This window comes from Dipodomys merriami, unplaced genomic scaffold (assembly GCF_024711535.1).
Source record: "Dipodomys merriami isolate MVZ:Mamm:240054 unplaced genomic scaffold, mDipMer1.0.p SCAF_20, whole genome shotgun sequence".
Lineage (NCBI taxonomy): Eukaryota > Metazoa > Chordata > Mammalia > Rodentia > Heteromyidae > Dipodomys > Dipodomys merriami.
The window spans coordinates 28,385,649-28,404,054 of record NW_027203382.1 but is presented as its reverse complement, the minus strand read 5'-3'; positions in this window follow the sequence as shown (position 1 = coordinate 28,404,054).

Sequence of the window (18,406 nt, the reverse complement as noted above, 5' to 3'; positions counted from 1 at the left end):
GGTTTGATGGGTTAAAAACAAACTGGATCTTGTTAAAATTTTCCTTTCAGTTGAAAACGCAACAATTTTCATACTTCTATTGACTAAACTGTATGACATGCTCATTGTTTTCTTTCCTCATCTTAAATTTTAATTTTAAAACAAAGTATTTATATATACATGTGTTTACATATATCAACTGTGTATATATATATATATATACATATACATAAGTACATGTATATTAAATAATACTAGATAGCTAATAGTATCTCCATTGCCGATCTTCTTTCCTTATTCTGGATTCTTCTCTCCACAAGAAACTATTTCCATTTCTTTTAATTTTTACAACTTTTAATTTGAGGTGAGGGAAGCAGTTTGCCCTAGTGTGTTTGTTTGTTTGTCTCTTTCTTTTTTCTTTTTTTCTTTCTTTCTTTCCTTCTTTCTTTTTTATTTCTTTCTTTCTTTTTTTGGTCAGTTATGGGGCCTGAACTCTGGGCCTGGGCACTGTCCCTCAGCTCTTCAGCTCAAGGCTAGCTCTCTACCACTTGAGCCACACTTGGCTTTTTCTGCTTATGTGGTGCTGAGGAATCAAATCTAGGGCCTCATGCATGTGAGGCAAGCACTCTACCACTTTACCACTCTGCCACACCCAGCCACCTTCCCAGCCCCCCTAGTGTTTCTTAATAACATGCCTACAGCTGTTATTTTATGAATTTTCAACTTCAAACATTTTGGCCTTCCTATTGCTCTCATATATTCCTACCTTGGATCTTCTGGCTCTCTATGCACCCCTGCTACTTTCCCTCCTTCTTTTCTAGAGATATCTACTAACTTGGGAGTAAATAGAAATTAAGGATAAATAGTACAATGAATATCTAAGTATTCTTCGTAGATAAATCTCAAGGTGAAAACCTTTCCAACCTGAGGCTTTTTAAAAATGGTTTCTCTTTTTAAATTTTTTAGAGCAGATTTTGGCTTACTACTAAGTTCATAGAAAGCTTATAGAAGTCTGACACAATCACATGTCACACCTTCACAATCTCCCCACCATCAATATCCAGGCACTACTACTAGGGTGCATTTGTTACAGCCAATGAACTAACATTAATACATCATTATCAGTTCAAATCTATACTTTATATCTGATCTCATTTATTGTGTCCATCTATGGGTTTTGACAGCTGTGCAGTGGCATAATCCTCTCATTCTAATATCCTATGGAGTAGGTTTACTGCCCTAAACGCTTCATGGGCTCCACATACTCATCTCTCTCACTTTGTCCATGAAGAAGGCTCGTATTAGAAGCCTTCCAGTGTTGGAGGTTGCCAATAGGATCTTCTGGGAATTAAAGAAGGGAGGGCCTACCAGTTTTGGATTATAAAACTTGAGCTCTTATTTCTTACTAATGTCAGGGCTCTGGTTCTTTTTTGTTGTTGTTGGTCGTGGGGCTTGAACTCTAGGCCTGGGTGCTGTCCCTGAGCAATTCAGCTCAAGGCTAGGGCTCTACAACTTTCACCACAGTGCCACTTCTGGTTTTCTGGTGGTTAATTGGAGATAAGAGTCTTACAGACATTGCTGCCTGGGCTGGCTTTGAACTGCAATCCTCAGATCTCAGTCTCCTGAGTAGATGTGAGCCACTGGCGCCCAGCTCAGGGATATGGTTCTTGTGGCATTATTTCTGTTAAGATACCTTCATTCTATTAGTACCATCCATCAAAAAATTACATTTGGCCCTCCTTATTGACAGGTTATATATCTGTGATTACAACTAACTGCAGATTTGAAAAAAAATGTCTGGATGGAACATGTACTGAGTGTTTTTCTAGTCTTCATATTCTAAATGGTGTAACAAATATTCTTTTTTAAAATAATTTTTATTGTTATTACAAAGGTGTCATAGAGAGGGTTACCATTTTGTAGGTCAGGTAAGGGGTACATTTCTGTTTTTGAAAATGCCACTCCTTCCTTTGCCTTTCCCATCCCTGCCCACAAGTAACATAGGTCATTTTCTACCTGATGTATACTGAATTGCATCAATGCATTTGACAAGTATTCTTATAAAATGCATATTAGGTACTATAAAAATAGATTATTTAAAGTCTATTGGAAAAATATATAGTTTTTATCCAAATACCTCACCATTTTGTGTAAGGGGTCTGCACATCATGGATTTTGGTATCTTGAGGGTCCTGGATCCAATCCTTGACAGATACTGGAGGCTATTTCCAATGTCCCTTTTGTTACCTAGCAAATTCAAGGTGTTAATTCAGATGAATTTACACCAAATTGCTCAAATGGAAGTATTTCTGAGTAAATGACTGTAAATCCAATACAGCATCGTGGTTCCAACGGAGTGCCTGAGGGGCAGAGGAATCTGACCTAGGGTTGTTCAATGGGCAGTCAATGCACTAATAATCAGAGGCTCTTCCTCAAGTTTTCTAAAAAGTCTTACACGCTTGGATCTCATTAGCCTCAAATTTTGCAAATCTCAGACAAGAGAGACAGACTACCCCCAAATTACCTTTGTATTCCTTAGAATACAATTAATTTGATTTTGAAGAAGTGTTAGAACATTTCTTGTGTCTCTGTGTAATAATGTCAATTCATACCCCTGACTTGTTTAATTTCAATCTTGCCCATCTTCTCGAGGGTCAAGACTAGGACCTGTTCATCATTGTATCCTAGAAGGAAATGAGGAGGAACTAGAAGAGAGATGAGGGGGGAGGAGAGAGATGAAAGGAAGGAATTAATTAAAATTCTACAGCCAAGCCTTCCGAAGGTGTGTACAGTCTACTCTGAGGATTCAAATCCCAGGGCTTCAAGTAATCCTTCTTCAACTTGTCAGAGGTTCAGTGAAATTTCTAAGGCTAAAGATGACATGGGAATGTATAAGTGTGCTATCTTCTCAAACTAACACAAATTCCTATGTTTAAAAGTACTCGAAACAAGCTGGGTGCCAGTGGCTCACACCTGTAATTCTAGCCACTCAGGAGGCTGAGATCTGAGGATCATGGTTCAAAGTGAGCCTGGGCAGGAAAGTCTGTGAGACTCTTATCTCCAATTAACCACCTGAAAACTGGAAGTGGCTATGTGGCCCAAAGTGGTAGAGCGCTAGCCTTGAGTAAAGGAGTTCAGGGACAGTGCTCAGGCCCTGAGTTCAAGTCTCATGATGGACTAAAAAACAAAAGCAAAACCAAAACAAAACAGAGCAGCCAGGCACTGGTGGCTTCCACCTGTAATCCTAGCTACTTAGGATGCTGAGATCTGAAGACTGAGGTTCAAATCTGAGAACTGAAGCTCTTATCTTCAATTAACCACCAACACACCAGAAGTGGAGATATGGCTCAAGTGGTAGAGCACTCACCTTGAGTGAAAAAGCTAAGGAGGAGCTCCTAGGTCCCGAGTTCAAGCCCCAATAACCGGCACGTGTGCATGCACAAACACACATGCAAATTGAAGGACATGGCAGAAGGAGATCCTGAAATTTTACCCTCACAGAATATGTCCCAAGATCCCCAATGTAGGATCTTGCACCACAGCTAATACCAAATTTTATGTAGACTGTCTCTCCTATTCAAACCCATGAATTTAATTTAACTCATACCCATGATTCATACTCATGATTTTAATTTAATTCATTTCCATGAATTCAATTTATAAATTAGGCACAGCAAGGGATGGGCACCACTAAAATAGAACAACTATAACAATATGTTGCAGCCAAAATTATGGGAATATGGTCTTTCTGTCAAACATACCTTATTTTTACTGTAGTCACTCATATTTTTTGCTCAAGCTATGAACATTTACTTTTTCATGGACAGGCAGTACCTCACTGCTTTCTCTTTGGCACATCTGGTTTTTCCAACCTTGGTACTTGGGGTGCTTTAGGACCCTTATTAAGTACAAGCAGGGTTACTTGAACTCAAGCACTATGACACAAGGGCAGTTGACCAGATAAATGCTGGAGAGAGCTACTAAATGACCCACGAGTAGACAGCCCCCACAGCACAGAGAGGTTAAACAGAAAGAGAATTCCTTCCTAGGCTGCCCAGGTGGATGGCACAAGACTTCATCATAATGTTCAGAACAGTATGCAACTCAAGATGTATCAATTGTTTGTTTCTGAGTCTTTTCATTTAATATTAATAAATTCCAAGTCTCTGTACTGTGCCCTGGGGAGAGGCAAGCCCTTGCTGCTTTGAGAGGAAGAGGGGTTAACACTTCTCAGATTTTCTTCTCCTGTCTACTGCTGAGAAAAGACAGCCTGGGGTAATTTTTCAGTCCCATTATTATGCCACACAAGCAATTATACAAGCAGGGATTTTATTTTCAACCTGATTTCTCAGAATTGGTTTTCCAAGTTGAATGGTCTGTGTCTTAAGAGCTGACAAAATCTGTATGCCACGTTAGTACTCCTCCTAAGAGATAGAAAAGGCAGATGACACCCCTTCCCCCTTAGGCACATATGCTCTGAAGGATTGGGGTGAGCATGTTTCAAAGAAATCCCCAATGTCCTTGGGAGTGTAATGATATTCTACATGGAACACACAGAATGTTGAATTGTACATGCATTTGTATTGTTCTCTAGGCGACTGGTCTAGTTTGGTCTCAATGGGGTATTTTGCTAAAACCATGCTCATCCACACATACAGAATGCAAAACATAATAAAAATTCTTTAAAAGAAAAGAAAGCATGTTCTTCTGGGTTTTATGTTACCAGTGTGTCTTTAGTACATACATCTACTTTATGCCCCTCCTTTTAAAAATGACACAAGGAAACATAGAGACTAGTGCTTTGATGAAAATACAGAATTTCTGCTGTTTTCCTTGTGGCTGTATACTGGATTGGCATAATGAAAACATTAAACCAGGAAAAGAAACATCAATTTGTGCTTCCATTTTATGTGCTACAAGATGATGACTAGTGTGAATACAACCCTCCTACGACAAATTGAACTAAATATATCACGAATGAGACTGAGGCTTCATTATTATCCACTCTCTGATTTGCAACATTTACATATCTCATTATAAGCTAGATACTCAAAATGCTCTAGAGGATTCCACTTCACCTCTTTTGTGTGGATACTTCGTTTCCAAGAATATTTCCAAGAAATATTTCCAAGAAATATTAATGAGACAAGCTCATAAATCTTTATTTACTAAGTCTAGTGACTTTACAAATTTGCATTTGCAAACTATGCTTGCATTATATCCTGGCACACAGGCAGCTCCATTAGATCTTCTTCTATTAAGGTATGTTGGAGGAGGAATGGTCACTGATGAGTACATGTTTGAAATTCATCTGAACACATTCTTTGTAACAACCACAGAACTCAGACTTACCAAAATTTACATTTCACCTTTCTTTTAGACTTCAAAGAAATTTCCTCTGTCTTGAATGTATATACCTTGGAATATTATATGTACTTTGTATAACTCTAAAGCTCTACCTGAAAGAATGAACTTTGAAAGAAAATAAAGAGCAGAATTCTAATCTTCATTCCAGTAACCTTGAGGGATTTCAGTAATCTTTCCTTTTCAATGCATTTGCATTTTGCAGTGACGATCAGGTCTGTGAATACTCTGAGATCAAATTGTTTCTGACTCCTGATCTCCAAAGAGCTATGCCCTGTTCAGAAGGTAAATAAGAGGTTAATTTTGATTCTAGATTTTTCTTTGCAAACTTTCACAGTTCTGGGAAGAATGGGTATCCATCATAAGGAGTTGCCAAAGGAGGGGACAGTACCACTGTCCTCTAGAAACTGAGTGAAAGGGATAGACCATCCCAAGAATGGCACTTTCATCCTGGTGGATCTATAAAATTTCAGTAGTACATAGATAACTTTTAAAATGTCAGTCTTTGGGGCTGAGAAGGTGGCTCAGTGGTAGAGCACTTGCCTTGCATGCTCGAGGCCCTGGGTTCGATTCCTCAGCACCACATAAGAAAAAAAGCCAGAAGTGGCACTGTGGCTCAAGTGGTAGAGCACTAGCCTTGAGCTGAAATGCTGAGGGACAGCGCCCAGGCCCAGAGTTCAGGCCCCACGACTGGACCCCTCCCCCCCAAAAAATGTCAGTCTTTGTACAATGTGTGTGTGTGTGTGTGTGTGTGTGTGTGTGTGTGTGTGTGTGTGTGTGTGTGTGTGTTAGTGTTTTGTAATATGTGTTTGAAGAAACTAAAGTATTCTATTAGGACAAGGCTGGATGTGTTGATATAAACACAAATATATTAGATAGACAAAAATAGAATTAATACTCAGATATGGAATCTTTTCTCCACCTTCTTCCCTAACTTCCTAAACTTCTTCAAAATTTCCCTACTCCATTCATGGTCAAAATCTTTCTACTCATCTTATTTTCTAATACTCTGCCCTTTCCATGCAACCTTCCATCCCTATTACTTCTCTTCTCAATTTTGGGTGATGCCTTGGTTCCAGAAGAGCCATCCTAAGGCGTAGAGTTAATTCAGGAGCTAGGAGCCCATGGCTAACACCGGTAATCCTAGCTACTCAGGAGACTGAGATCTGAGGACCATGGCTGGAAGCCAGCCTGGGCAGGCAAGTCTATGAGATTCTTAGTCTCCAATAAGCTACTCAGAAAAAGCCAGAAGTGATGCTGTGGCTCAAGTGGTAGAGTGCTACCCTTGAGCTCAAAGAGGCTCATAGACAGAGCCCAGGCTCTGAGTTCAAACCCGGGACAAGCAAAATAGTAGTAGTAGTAGTTGTTGTTGTAGTAATAGTAATATAGTAATAATAATATAATGGCTATTATTATTCAGGGTTCTGGGACAGCCATCAATGCAACACTGCCAAAGAAAGTCACAGAATGACCTGAGTCAGAGTCACCTGGGTTACTCATTAAAAAAAGCAGCTTCCATTCTGGGGTGAGAGCATGGAAGACAGACTTTAATAAGCAGCTTCCTTCCTTCCTTCCTTCCTTCCTTCCTTCCTTCCTTCCTTCCTTCCTTCCTTCCTTCCTTCCTTCCCTCCCTCCCTCCCTCCTTCCTTCCTCCTTTTCTTCCTTCTTTCTGCCTCCCTTTCTTCCTTTCTCCCTTCTTCCCTCCTCCTCATTTCTTTTAAAATTTTAGCAAGAAATTTAGTAAAATAGGGTTAATGTAGGAAGAAATGGAGAAGAGAGAGAAAAATTTCCTGTTCTCTATGCAGGGAGTTACAGACTCCAAATGGTGGCTTTTTCTGTAACTTTTATACTTTAAACATTATTTATTTTATCTTTAAGTAGTTGTACAAAGATGCTGCCATTCAACTAAATAGAATATGACTATAATGAATTGGGATCGATGTCTGTATAGTTTTTTTTTTTCCTTTTGTTAGTCATGGGGCTTGAACTCTGGGTCTGGGTGCTGTCCCTGAGCTCTTCAGCTTAAGGCTATGCTCTATCACTTGAGCCACAGCGCCACTTTTGGTTTTCTGGTGGTTAATTGGAGATGAGAGTCTCACGGACTTTCCTGCCTGGGCTGGCTTTGAACTGCAATCCTCAGATCTCAGCCTCCTGAATAGCTAGGATTACAGAGGTGAGCCATCAGTGCCTGGCTTCTGTATACTTTTTGAGCTGGATAAATATACTGATCATATTATAAAGCAACTCCTAATCTTGACGATGATTTTGGGGTGGGTAACAATGGTTTTGGAAGGGCCTTAGTGGGGCCCACTCCAAATACAGGAAACCTGTAGGACTTCTTTTATACTTTTTGTCTTTGCCAATTTTTGAAGATTTCCCAGAATTTTGCCATTTCAAAGGAAATGACAAAATTAGATAGTTCTATAGCTCTTCCTAATCTTGTAATTTAACATTAATCATAAGGTGTATGTGGGGGGAACTAAGAAGTTGTTATTATAAAGGTAATCACGGAAGGGCTTGAGTCTGGCTTTTTTGGGATTTGTTAAAAATAATATAATTTTTCTGCCTCTTCATCTGTCTATCTGCTTCTTGCCCCCCCTACCTGACTTTGGTCACTTTTAATTTTTCAGAGTAGCGCAGAGAGTTGATGATCTGTCTTCTGTAGAACAGCCCATTATTCTGATGCTGAGCAAGGATTAGCAAACACGTTAGTAAGCTGAGTGCTGATAACTCACACCTGTAATTGTAGCTACTCAGGAGGCTGAGATCTGAGGATCATGGTTCAAAGACAACCCTGGGAGGAAAGTCCCTGAGACTCTTATCACTAATTAGCCGCCAGAAAACTGGAAATGGAGCTGTGGCTCAAAGTGGTAGAGCGCTATCCTTGAACAAAAATGTTCAGGGGCAGTGCTCAGGCCCTGAGTTCAAACCCCACGACAAAACAAGCTTAATACTGTAATATAGAAGCTTTATCCTCTCTTCTTTAGTGTCTTGATGGGTGAGGCTAAAGGATCCTGGAGAAAAGAAAATTGGAGAAAAGAAAGCAACTGTAAGCCTTTGGCTTTTGTATAGGAATAGCACTAATTACATCCATTTACATGATTTGTTTAAGCTTAGTTGCTGGGTAACATGATTATTTATACTGGAAAATATAGAGTCAAGTTAATATTACTATGGATTTTGATTAGAAAACCCTTTCCTTGAATGCTCTATTTTTGGAGCTTATTATTTACAGCATGGACACTACTTTCCATAGCAGAAAACAAAATTAAAAGGAGTAATGATAGGAAATGTTCTTACTCAACCTTGCAATTACATTTTTTCCCTCCAGTAGTATTTTCAGACCAAGTTAAAATATGGCCAAGCTTACACATCATGGCCAATATTTAACCTATAGTAGGTTTAGATGCCAGAGTCTTCATTTCTATGGTACTTAATGTCTGTGTCCTTTGATAGAGTAAGGTGTCTCAGCTTGCAAGTCTGACATGAGGGAGGAGCTCGGAGATAAATGGGTGCTAAGGCTTCCTGTTATCCCTACAAAGTGTTATTCAGAAGTCATTGGCTTTCCATTCTCTTTTGTTCCTTCTGGAAATGCTCAGCAACCCACCCTGGCTACAGAGTTTTTCTAACGGGGTTTATTTTTTGTTGTTGTTGTTGTTGTTTAACTCCTTCTCTTTAAACAATAGAATACTATTTGAATTCTATTTCTCTAGTTGATCTGCACTTTTCATTCCTAGCCATTTTTATGAAGGAAATTTGAGCCATTATGATTCCTATTATATTTGTCCAGTGGGGTTTTCTTTTATTTACATTCAGTAGATCAAGCAGCATTGTATACCATGTTTTCAGTTATGATTCATTAAGACTATCTATAGAAGAGAAGATAATTGTAAGAAGAGGGGTCTCAGCGGAGGGAACAGAAGGGAATTCTCCAGTTGAGAATAGTTGGTTCGCATTAGTTCAGTGGTACTAGTAGGAAGGGTCTGAAGTCTAACCTTCCTTACAAGCTAACAAATTGCCTGCCATGGTTTTATGTAGAGACAAAACAGTTTATTCTGTATAATACTGTCATCAGAACGAGGCTCAAACAGGGTTCCCTGAGCCCAGGTCTCATAGTGTGAGACTGCTATAGCCAGAAGGCCCTCAGCAAGGCAGTGGATTATGTTACAGGTGGCTCTGCAGGAATCTGAACTTAAGGAAACAAATACTTTATACTGGGCAGTGAGCAAGCCTGCTTCTTGCTCTGGTGGGAGACAGTATCTATGTCTTCCAAGATGTTGCATTATATGATCATTCTTGAAAAGATAGTCTGGAACCAAGGACAGCCTGTGCCAAAACTCAAGAGACTGATGGGAAATTGTCTCCTGAAACTGAGAATGTACAATGGGTTGCTGATCTGACTGGCTGGCCATGATAGAAATTATATACTAAGTGTACAAGTTAGCCTTATACACCAAGCACATAAACTAGCAGCATAGTGGACTAATGCCAGTTGCTGGGAGTGAAGCATGCTACCATGAATCTGGGGTCAGTATGGTAAAAGATGCAGGCTCCTTTCTACTTCCTAGTGTTTGTTTTGTGTTTCTAGCCAGTTTATAAACTCCTTGGGCAATATTTTAGAAACTAAATAGTTCAGGTTGTTGTCATTAACAAAGCATACCTGTATCAGCTCTCTCACATGGCAGAGTCCTAACTTGACTATTAGCAGGAACAATGTGAGATTTGAAGGGCTGTGTCTTCTTCATAGGTCAGAGGCAGCTCTTTTGAGTCCTCATGGCTGAAGACGGTGAGATGCTGGCTTTTTTTTGGCTAATCTTATTTTCTAGAGTTTTAGCCTAGTATCTGGAAAAACTCTTTTCAAAAGATCTGTACCTAGAAAAAAGTTGTTCATTGTGGTCCTATCCGCTTCTTCCTAGCAACCGTGTCTTGGAAGGCATACTGAAGTCTTGCTCAAATGAGTCAGAGTGGATTTGCTTCTCCAGCCTGATGGAGGAGGTTGATTGTCAGAGAGAGATGCAGAGAAGGGTAGGCAGGAGTGGGCAGAGGAAAGGGACTTCAGACAGCTGTGTGATGACCTCCTAGAGGAGGAGGACATCAGGATTTTGTTGTCTTGTTTGTAAGATGAAGAAATAAAATAAATAAATTTTATTTGTTCTCATTTAAAAACATATTCCAGCCAGGTACCAGTGGCTCATGCCTGTAATCCTTGCTGCTACAGAAACAGATCTGAGACTTGCCATTCCAGCCACTACTCCATTTCTGGCTTCTTTGTAGTTTATCAGTCATAAGTGTCTCACAGACTTTTCCTGCCCATGCTTGCTTCAAATCACAGTCCTCAGATCTTAGCCTCCTGAGCAATCTGTATGATACTGTCAAACAGCACAATCTGGTAAAGAAGCTGCCTTGAGTGAAACAATCACTTCTGTAACAACAAGATGCTAATGGTGCCTTTTGATAATGCCATAATAATAGTCCAAGCCTTCAGCTCCAGCCCTCCAGGGCCAGCTCCTCCAGGCTGTCATGTGTAGGAGGGTGATGTGTCTTCACCCCTCCCTTGGAGCAGCAGGGATGATGATGGAGGAGGAGGCTGCTGGTGGGCACAGAGAGCTACTTCCCAGAATAGCATCATGCTGTGGCATTTAGCCCTACAGAAAAGACAGACTCAGCACAGCAGGTGTCATGGTGTCACTGCCTTGGGATGTGGTTCTGGCTGGTTGGCTTGTAGAAGGATGGTAGCCACCTGCAGCTCTGGGGCTGCTGGCAGAACTCACCCCAGGCTCAGAACCAAATGGCATTTCCTAGGCAAGCTAATCAAATGACAGAAATGGTTCACTATCCAGAGCACTAGCCTCTTCTTACCAGGCCCTTACCCAGCCTGTCAGTAGCGACTGGGACTCCTGACTCATCTGTGCTGGATGCTCTCAGGGGATTGATCTTCTGGATTTGAATCCTAACTTGTGTGGCTGTGGTGGCCTTCTGGTCCCCTTCCAGCCACAGTCTTCTCTGATGGTTGTAAAATGGAGATGATCACAGCTCTATGTGGGATCCTTCTGAGGATGGCCGCAATGGACACGGCCTTCAGAGAAAGCTCAGTGAATATCCGCCATGGGCACCATGACTCCTCTTTCCTGGGTTTCAGCATTTGCCTTATGCTGCTGCCTCACCAACCTGTCTTGAGTAAAGATGGGGTATTTGTGTTACTCTGAGCCTGCCTGCTTGCCTGCCTGCCTGCCTGCCTTCCTTCCTTCCTGCTTTTTCTCTTTTAACAGCAATCTATTAAGAGCTCTACAGCAAAAATAGCTGGGGCTTTAACTAATAAAATCTTTCTTCCCCCCTCACTAACAAAATCACTGTATCATTGCATGTGGCTAGTATGCATACACACATTTCCCCCCAGCTTACTTTACAGAAGTATGTGTGTTGTAGGGATCAATGAAAATTCAGTGGGGAAGCTATTGAACAGAGCTTAGAGAGAAAGCTTTTAAAAGGCTGATGAATCAGTCAACAGTTCTTACGTGTCTGTCTTTGCCTGGGACACTGAAGTGAGTGCTGAGACCCCACTAACCATTCCAGAAACTTAAGGCCAAATGTCACACCCTAGTGATGGTGGAAGAAGCCTACGCCCTTGATGACATGATGCAGTCACTCTATCTGCTCTGGAAAACATAGTTTCACACTTGTTACTCTGAAAGAGAAAAAGAAACCTCTACTTTGATTCAATTCATACTATTTTAAGTCTCAGTTACTAGTAGCTGAGCACAATTTCTACTTGCTCTCAGTAGAATTGTGTTTCTGCACATTGCGGGAACAGATTTAATTATTTTTCCCTAACCTGAGAAATGAAGGTCATAGAAATACAACAAGAACTTAATGTTCAAACATAAGGCATTTATTAATCTTTTTCAATATAGACCAAACATGCCTTTTTCTTCCATGACCTCCATAAAAGAGCTAGGTTTGAAACACCTTAAGTCTCAGTCTGTCTAAGGTTTGCACTGTGAGATTAAATTCATAGAGTTAAGTGCTTTATTCCAGCTTTGTTGATATAAGATGATGTGCTTGATTCATCTTTTTTTTCTTAGCATTTCTTAGCAAATTCTTGAAGTTCAGCATTTTACCGATTTACATATCTCCATTGTAGCTGCATTTTTCATACTGTTAAAGGACTTAGGATTTCAAATTTATCTATCGCACTCTTTTATGTATCCTAAGAAATGACAAGAGTAGCTTGCACTTAACTGACATTTAGTCTTTGTCAGGTATTCTGATCAATATGTAACAAGCATAGTTTATTTAGTCACCCCAGTAATTCTATGGGATAGGAGCTATTTGTATTGTTAGTTGGCAGGTAGGGAAACTGAGGTAAAGGCCAGTTAAGTGGCCTACCCAAGGTCAGATAGCTAAGAAACGATGATGGCATATGGTGACAACGAGTAAAAGTGACCTATTTTGCCTTGAAGTGGGAGAGTGGCTTCCAACAAAGCTATTTTAGTGATCGAAAGATCAACCAAACCACCAAACAAAAAGCCCTTGTCCTAATTTTCCTATCAATACAAATAAGACAATGTATTTATCCAAACATTACTTAAACTTGCTTAAGACATGTGTGTGTGTGTGTGTGTGTGTGTGTGTGTGTGTGTGTGTGTACTACCTAAGATCTTGAACAGTCTTCAAGAAGTACCTTATCTTAAGGAGTGATAGAAAGGATGCCATTGATTTGAAGGTACCTGCTAGAGTTTGATTCTGGAATGGGCTCCAAAGAACCATGGGCTTAAACCTTAGCCTGAGGTGCTACTGGAAGATTACTGGAAGATGTTTGAAACTTTAAGAGGCAGGGTCTATTTGGAAGAGGTCAGGGGTGTGCACTTAAAGAGGATATTGCAGCCCCTGCTCATTCTTCTGGCTCTTTCCTTCTTGACCACCATGTTTTTCTGTCATGTGATGTCAAAGGTCCAGAGTACTACAGCTAAGTACTAATGAACTGAAATCCCTGAAACTGAGCCCAAATAAACCTTTCCTCATTATTTGTTTATGTCAGGGTTTTTTGTTTTTGTCCTAGAAAGAAGGCTAACACAGCACCCAGCATTCAGTGTGTAAACTTTGATAGCCTCATTTAGAACATCTGAATTTCATAACACTCAGTTAGGTAGACAAACAACGTGTTCAGAAGGAAAAGGAGCTGGAACAGCCCTGTAGTAAAGTTAAATACTGTCACATCTTTTAGCAGGTGAAGGAACTCAGGCTTAGAGAGGTGACATGATTACTAAAGAGTACTGGCAAGGCTCAGTCTCAGAGTTCTCCCATTCAGTTGGTTTGAGATGAAGCACTGGAATCAACATTTTAACCACACACCTGCTTATTCTATTGTACAATATGTTAATTAATTAATTACAAAGTAATTAATTTGTTGTGCCAGTGCTGGGGCTTGAATTCAGGGCCTGAGCTCTGTCCTTGAATTTTTCTGCATACAGTTAGTGCTGTACCATTTAAGCCACACCTCCTCTTCTGGCTTTTTGGTAGTTGGTTAGAGATGAGAGTCTCACAAATTTTCCTGCCTGGGCTGCCTTTGAACTGCAATTCTCAGATCTCAGCTTCCTGAGTCACTAAAATTACAGTTGTGAGTCACTGGCACCCAGCTATTGTGCAGGGTTTTTGTTTTGGTTTGGTTTGGTTAGTTGTGGGTTTGAACTCAGTGTCTGGGTGCTGTCCCTAAGCTTTTTTGTTCAAGGATAGCATTCTACCATTTTGAGCCATGGTGTCACTTCAAGTTTTCTGGTAGCTACTTGAAGATAAGAGTCATGGATTTTCCTGCCTGGGCTGGTTTTGAATGGAGATCCTCAGATTTTAGCCTCCTGAGTTGTTAGGATTACAGGCCTGATCCACCAGTACCCAGCTAGTGCAACACTTTTAAAAATACAGTTTTGTTGTTGTTAGCATTAAGGTGTTGTCCAAAGGGCTTATCATTTCATAAGTCAGGTAATGAGTTTATTTCTTTCTGGACAATCTCACCCCTTTCTTTGCTTTCCCCTAGTTACCTCCTATCCCTGAGAACAAATTGCTCATTTCCCACATAGTGCATACAGTGTACCATGCCTGCATTTGTTCATTTAAATGAGATCATGTGCGACTAAGGAGAGCAAGGTGAGTCCAAATACAATGACTAATCAACTGCACCCTTATTTCAAAATGAGGCAGCCCTAAAAGAACCGCACCATGGTCTAGACTCCCCACTGGATCAGCAACTGAGAGGCATTTCAGCTCCTCCCTCTGTTCCTCCTTTGCTTCAATGAGCTACATGCCTGCAAATCTCCACCAGAGCCTCTATATTCTAGAAACATTCCTTCTGTTTCACTGAACTGAGACAGAGGATCAGTGTAAGCTGTTACTCCTCTTTTTTTTTTTTTTTCAGGTCCTAGGGCTTGAACTCTGGGCCTGCGTGCTGTCCCTAAGCATTTGTTCCACTTCCAGATTTTTCTGTGATTAACTGGAGATAAGAATCTCTCACAGACTTTCCTGTCCTGGCTGGCTTCAAATCAAGATCCTCAGATCTCAGCCTCCTGAGTAGCTAGGATTATAGGTGCCCTTCTTGTTCCCCCAAAAGAGAGAAAAAAAGAACAAAACAAAATGAGGCTTAGTGGTAGAGTTCTTGCCTTTCATGCCTGAAGCCCTGAGTTCGATTCTTCCGTACCACAAAAAGAGAAAAAGCCGGAAGTGGTGCTGTGGTTCAAGTGGTAGAATACTAGCCTTGAGAAATGACAGTGCTTAAGCCCTGAGTTCAAGCCCAAAGACTGGCAAAATAAACAAACAAAAAACAACCACTGCTAACTATTAAAAAAAACAACGCTAGGTTTCCATTCCGTGGAATTCATTTCAATTAATAGTGTTTTAAATGTTCAGAAGGATTATGCCTTTGGGTTCCTCCCCTAAGAGTATCTTCCTTTAGTCTCTCTGTGTGTGTATGAGTGCCAAGAGTTTTGTTAATCATGCCCAGTGTATTTTAGATCTAGCTTTTAAATAGGAGAGAAAACATGCACCATTTGTCTCTCTGAGCTTGCCTTACCTCAATATGATTTGCTCTAGGTCCATCCATTTCCCTGCAAATGACATAATCTTATTCATTCTAATGGATGAGTAAAAACCCATTGTGTATAAGTACCACACTTTTTTTTTATCCACTCATGGGGTACCTGAGCTATTTCCATAATGAGGTTTTTGTGAATAGTGCAACAATGAACATAAATGTGTGTCTTTACAGTATCCTGGCTTGTTATGTTCTGGGTAAATGCCCAAGAGTAGTATGACTGGATCATAGGGAAGTTCTATGTTTAGATTTTTTAGGATGTGCAAGATTTTAAGCCACATATTTGCTTATTCTGTTGTGTAGCTATGGTTGAGACCTGCCACTCTACAGTCTTCGAGTGATAAATCCAGATTATACCCTTTGAGACTTGTCTGCAGTGACAGACTACGTGCATTTTCTGGTCTGTAGATTACCATGGATACCATTGCTGTGATCTTGCGTTTGCTTTATCATTGCTCCTTGTGAAACTGGATGCATTCACAACATTGCCTAGCTGCTCACGCTGATCCTCTGTCTCAGTTCAGTGAAACAGAAGGAATGTTTCTAGAATATAGAGGCTCTGGTGGGGATTTGCACCCATGCAGCTCATTGAAGCAAAGGGAGGAGGAGGAGGCAGAGGAGGAGCTGAAATGCCTCTCGGTTGCTGATCCAGTGGGGAGTCTAGACCATGGTGCGGTTCTTTTAGGGCTGCCTCATTTTGAAATAAGGGTGCAGTTGATTAGTCATTGTATTTGGACTCACCTTGCTCTCCTTAGTCACACATGAGCTCAGAGCTGGACAGTTCCTGGAGAGGGACTCAGCAGCTGGGTAGATAAGTATTCCAGCCCTGAACAGGGGGAGAGTGGGGGCCTGGGTGGAGGGAAACCAGGGGTGGTGGTGGGTGATTACACAGCATTGTTGTTGTGACTTTCACTATAGGCTGGTTCTTATTCTCCTTGTCTGCCATTTGCCAGAGAAACAATTCCTTTCACTGAACCATGCCTTGTACTTGTGCAGTGAGGTATTCATTGAGTTAGACCAATGGCCCAAAGAAGAGTGAAGAATCTGGAATGAAAACTGATTAATGAAGACCCACATTCCAGTGCTCTTCCTTTTAAGCCATTACCTTTTAAAGTTATTATTATTGTTTATTATTATTATTATTATTATTATTATTATTATTATTATTATTATTATTATTTTGCCAGTCCTGCGGCTTGAACTCAGGGCCTGGGCACTGTCCTTGAGCATCTTTTGCTTAAGGCTAGCACTCTACCACTTGAGCCACAGTGCCACTTCTGGCTTTTTCTGCCTGTGTGGTACTGAGGAATTGAACCCAGGGCTTCTGCTAGGCAAGCACTCTACCACTTAGCCACCTTCCCAGCCCTAAAGTTATTTTTCAGCTAGGATCTCATGCATTGGCTTCTGGCCATAACCCTCTTATCTTTGTTTTCTGTGTAGTTGAGATTACAAGCATGAGCCTTTGTGCCTGGCCCCATGGGGTGTAAAGTTCTGACAAAATCTCAATAGCAGCATAAAAATTACACTTCCTTGTGCTCCTTTCTCATTTGGAACATTTGGATGGACTGCAGGCAAGATGCCTTCAGTGTGTCCTGCAGCTGTCCCCTGGTTACAGAACAGTTTAGTTATCCAGTCATAAAGATGACTCCAGGGGACGCCTTATAGCTACCCGTCATACACAGTGAAAGCCTTCTGTGTCTGTCTTATCCATCATCTCCCTCAGAGGGGCCCTCCTGTGTGACAGAAACTGATTCACTAAAAACAATGTAGCTCAGACTCCTGTAGCTTTCAGCTAATTGTTAAGATCTAGCTCTAACCCAAAACATATTGGTGAGACTTGGCCCTTGGGATGAGATGGAGATCATGCTTCTATAGTTTCTGCTGGCAAGCCTATGGAGGCTCAGGTGTTTCTGTGACATCTATAATGTAACCTCTAACTAGGGTTAGAGCTCTAATTTCTTGAGTGTTGAGCAGCAGAGGCTTCTGGGTAAGAACCATGGCAGAGACAAAGCTCTGGAGTAAAGACAAAGCCCTGAATGCTGTTCTCTTACAACTGTAGTCTCTTGACAGTTCACACCATGCCTCCTTTCCTGGGGCATGCTGGAATTTCAGCTTAGAGTTTCCTTTTGTAGCATATCTAGTGAATTTTGTCAGCACCTAATAATTCCCTGAACAAAATCCTTTTCTGCATAAACCAACTGGAATAGTTTCTGTAATCGCCGGTCAAACCCAGACTGAGATACCAGCTCCATCCATCCTCTCATTAACTTATTTATGTGCATATAGGTACCCTATAACATTTATCTATTCAAGTAAAGTTATGAAGCACTTGGTTGGAACCAGCTGCTATGTTGGATATCAAAGATGAGCACAATGTGGGCGTGGGGTGGGGGTGGGGTGGAAGATGGGAAGGGATGGGAAGGGGGAACAAAGAGGCGGCAACAATGCTTGATAAGAAATGTACTCATTACCTTGCCCATGTAATTGTAACTCCTCTGTATGGTATTTTCACAATAAAAAAAATGAGCACAATATAATCTCTGTTCACAGGTGTTCTCTCTCTCTATGTTGTAGGGAAGGTAATGTATACCCAAATAATTAGAGCTTAATATAATAGTTGGTTGAATTAAGCTAAAGATCTAGACAAGGGGTTCTGGAATGTGGACAAAAGAGAGGGACTCATGGAACATTCCACAGAAGAGGAAGAGTTTCAGTTTTATCTTTGAGACAGTGAATGTAAACTTTGCTAGTAAACTCAGGTAAAGACCTGTCTAGAAGCTAGATGAAGACATAAGGCTGAGAGTAAGGACATAGCAAACAATATGACTGGCGTGTTGTTCCCATTCTCCAGGTCTCATGAGTTCCTCCAGGGGATCTGGACTGCATGAAGTGGCTTTCCATCACTCTGAGGGAAACACAGTTTGCGGACTCCATTGTGTGTGAGCCTGTTCTACGTCTTAGTGGGAGCTCTTACCTCCATGT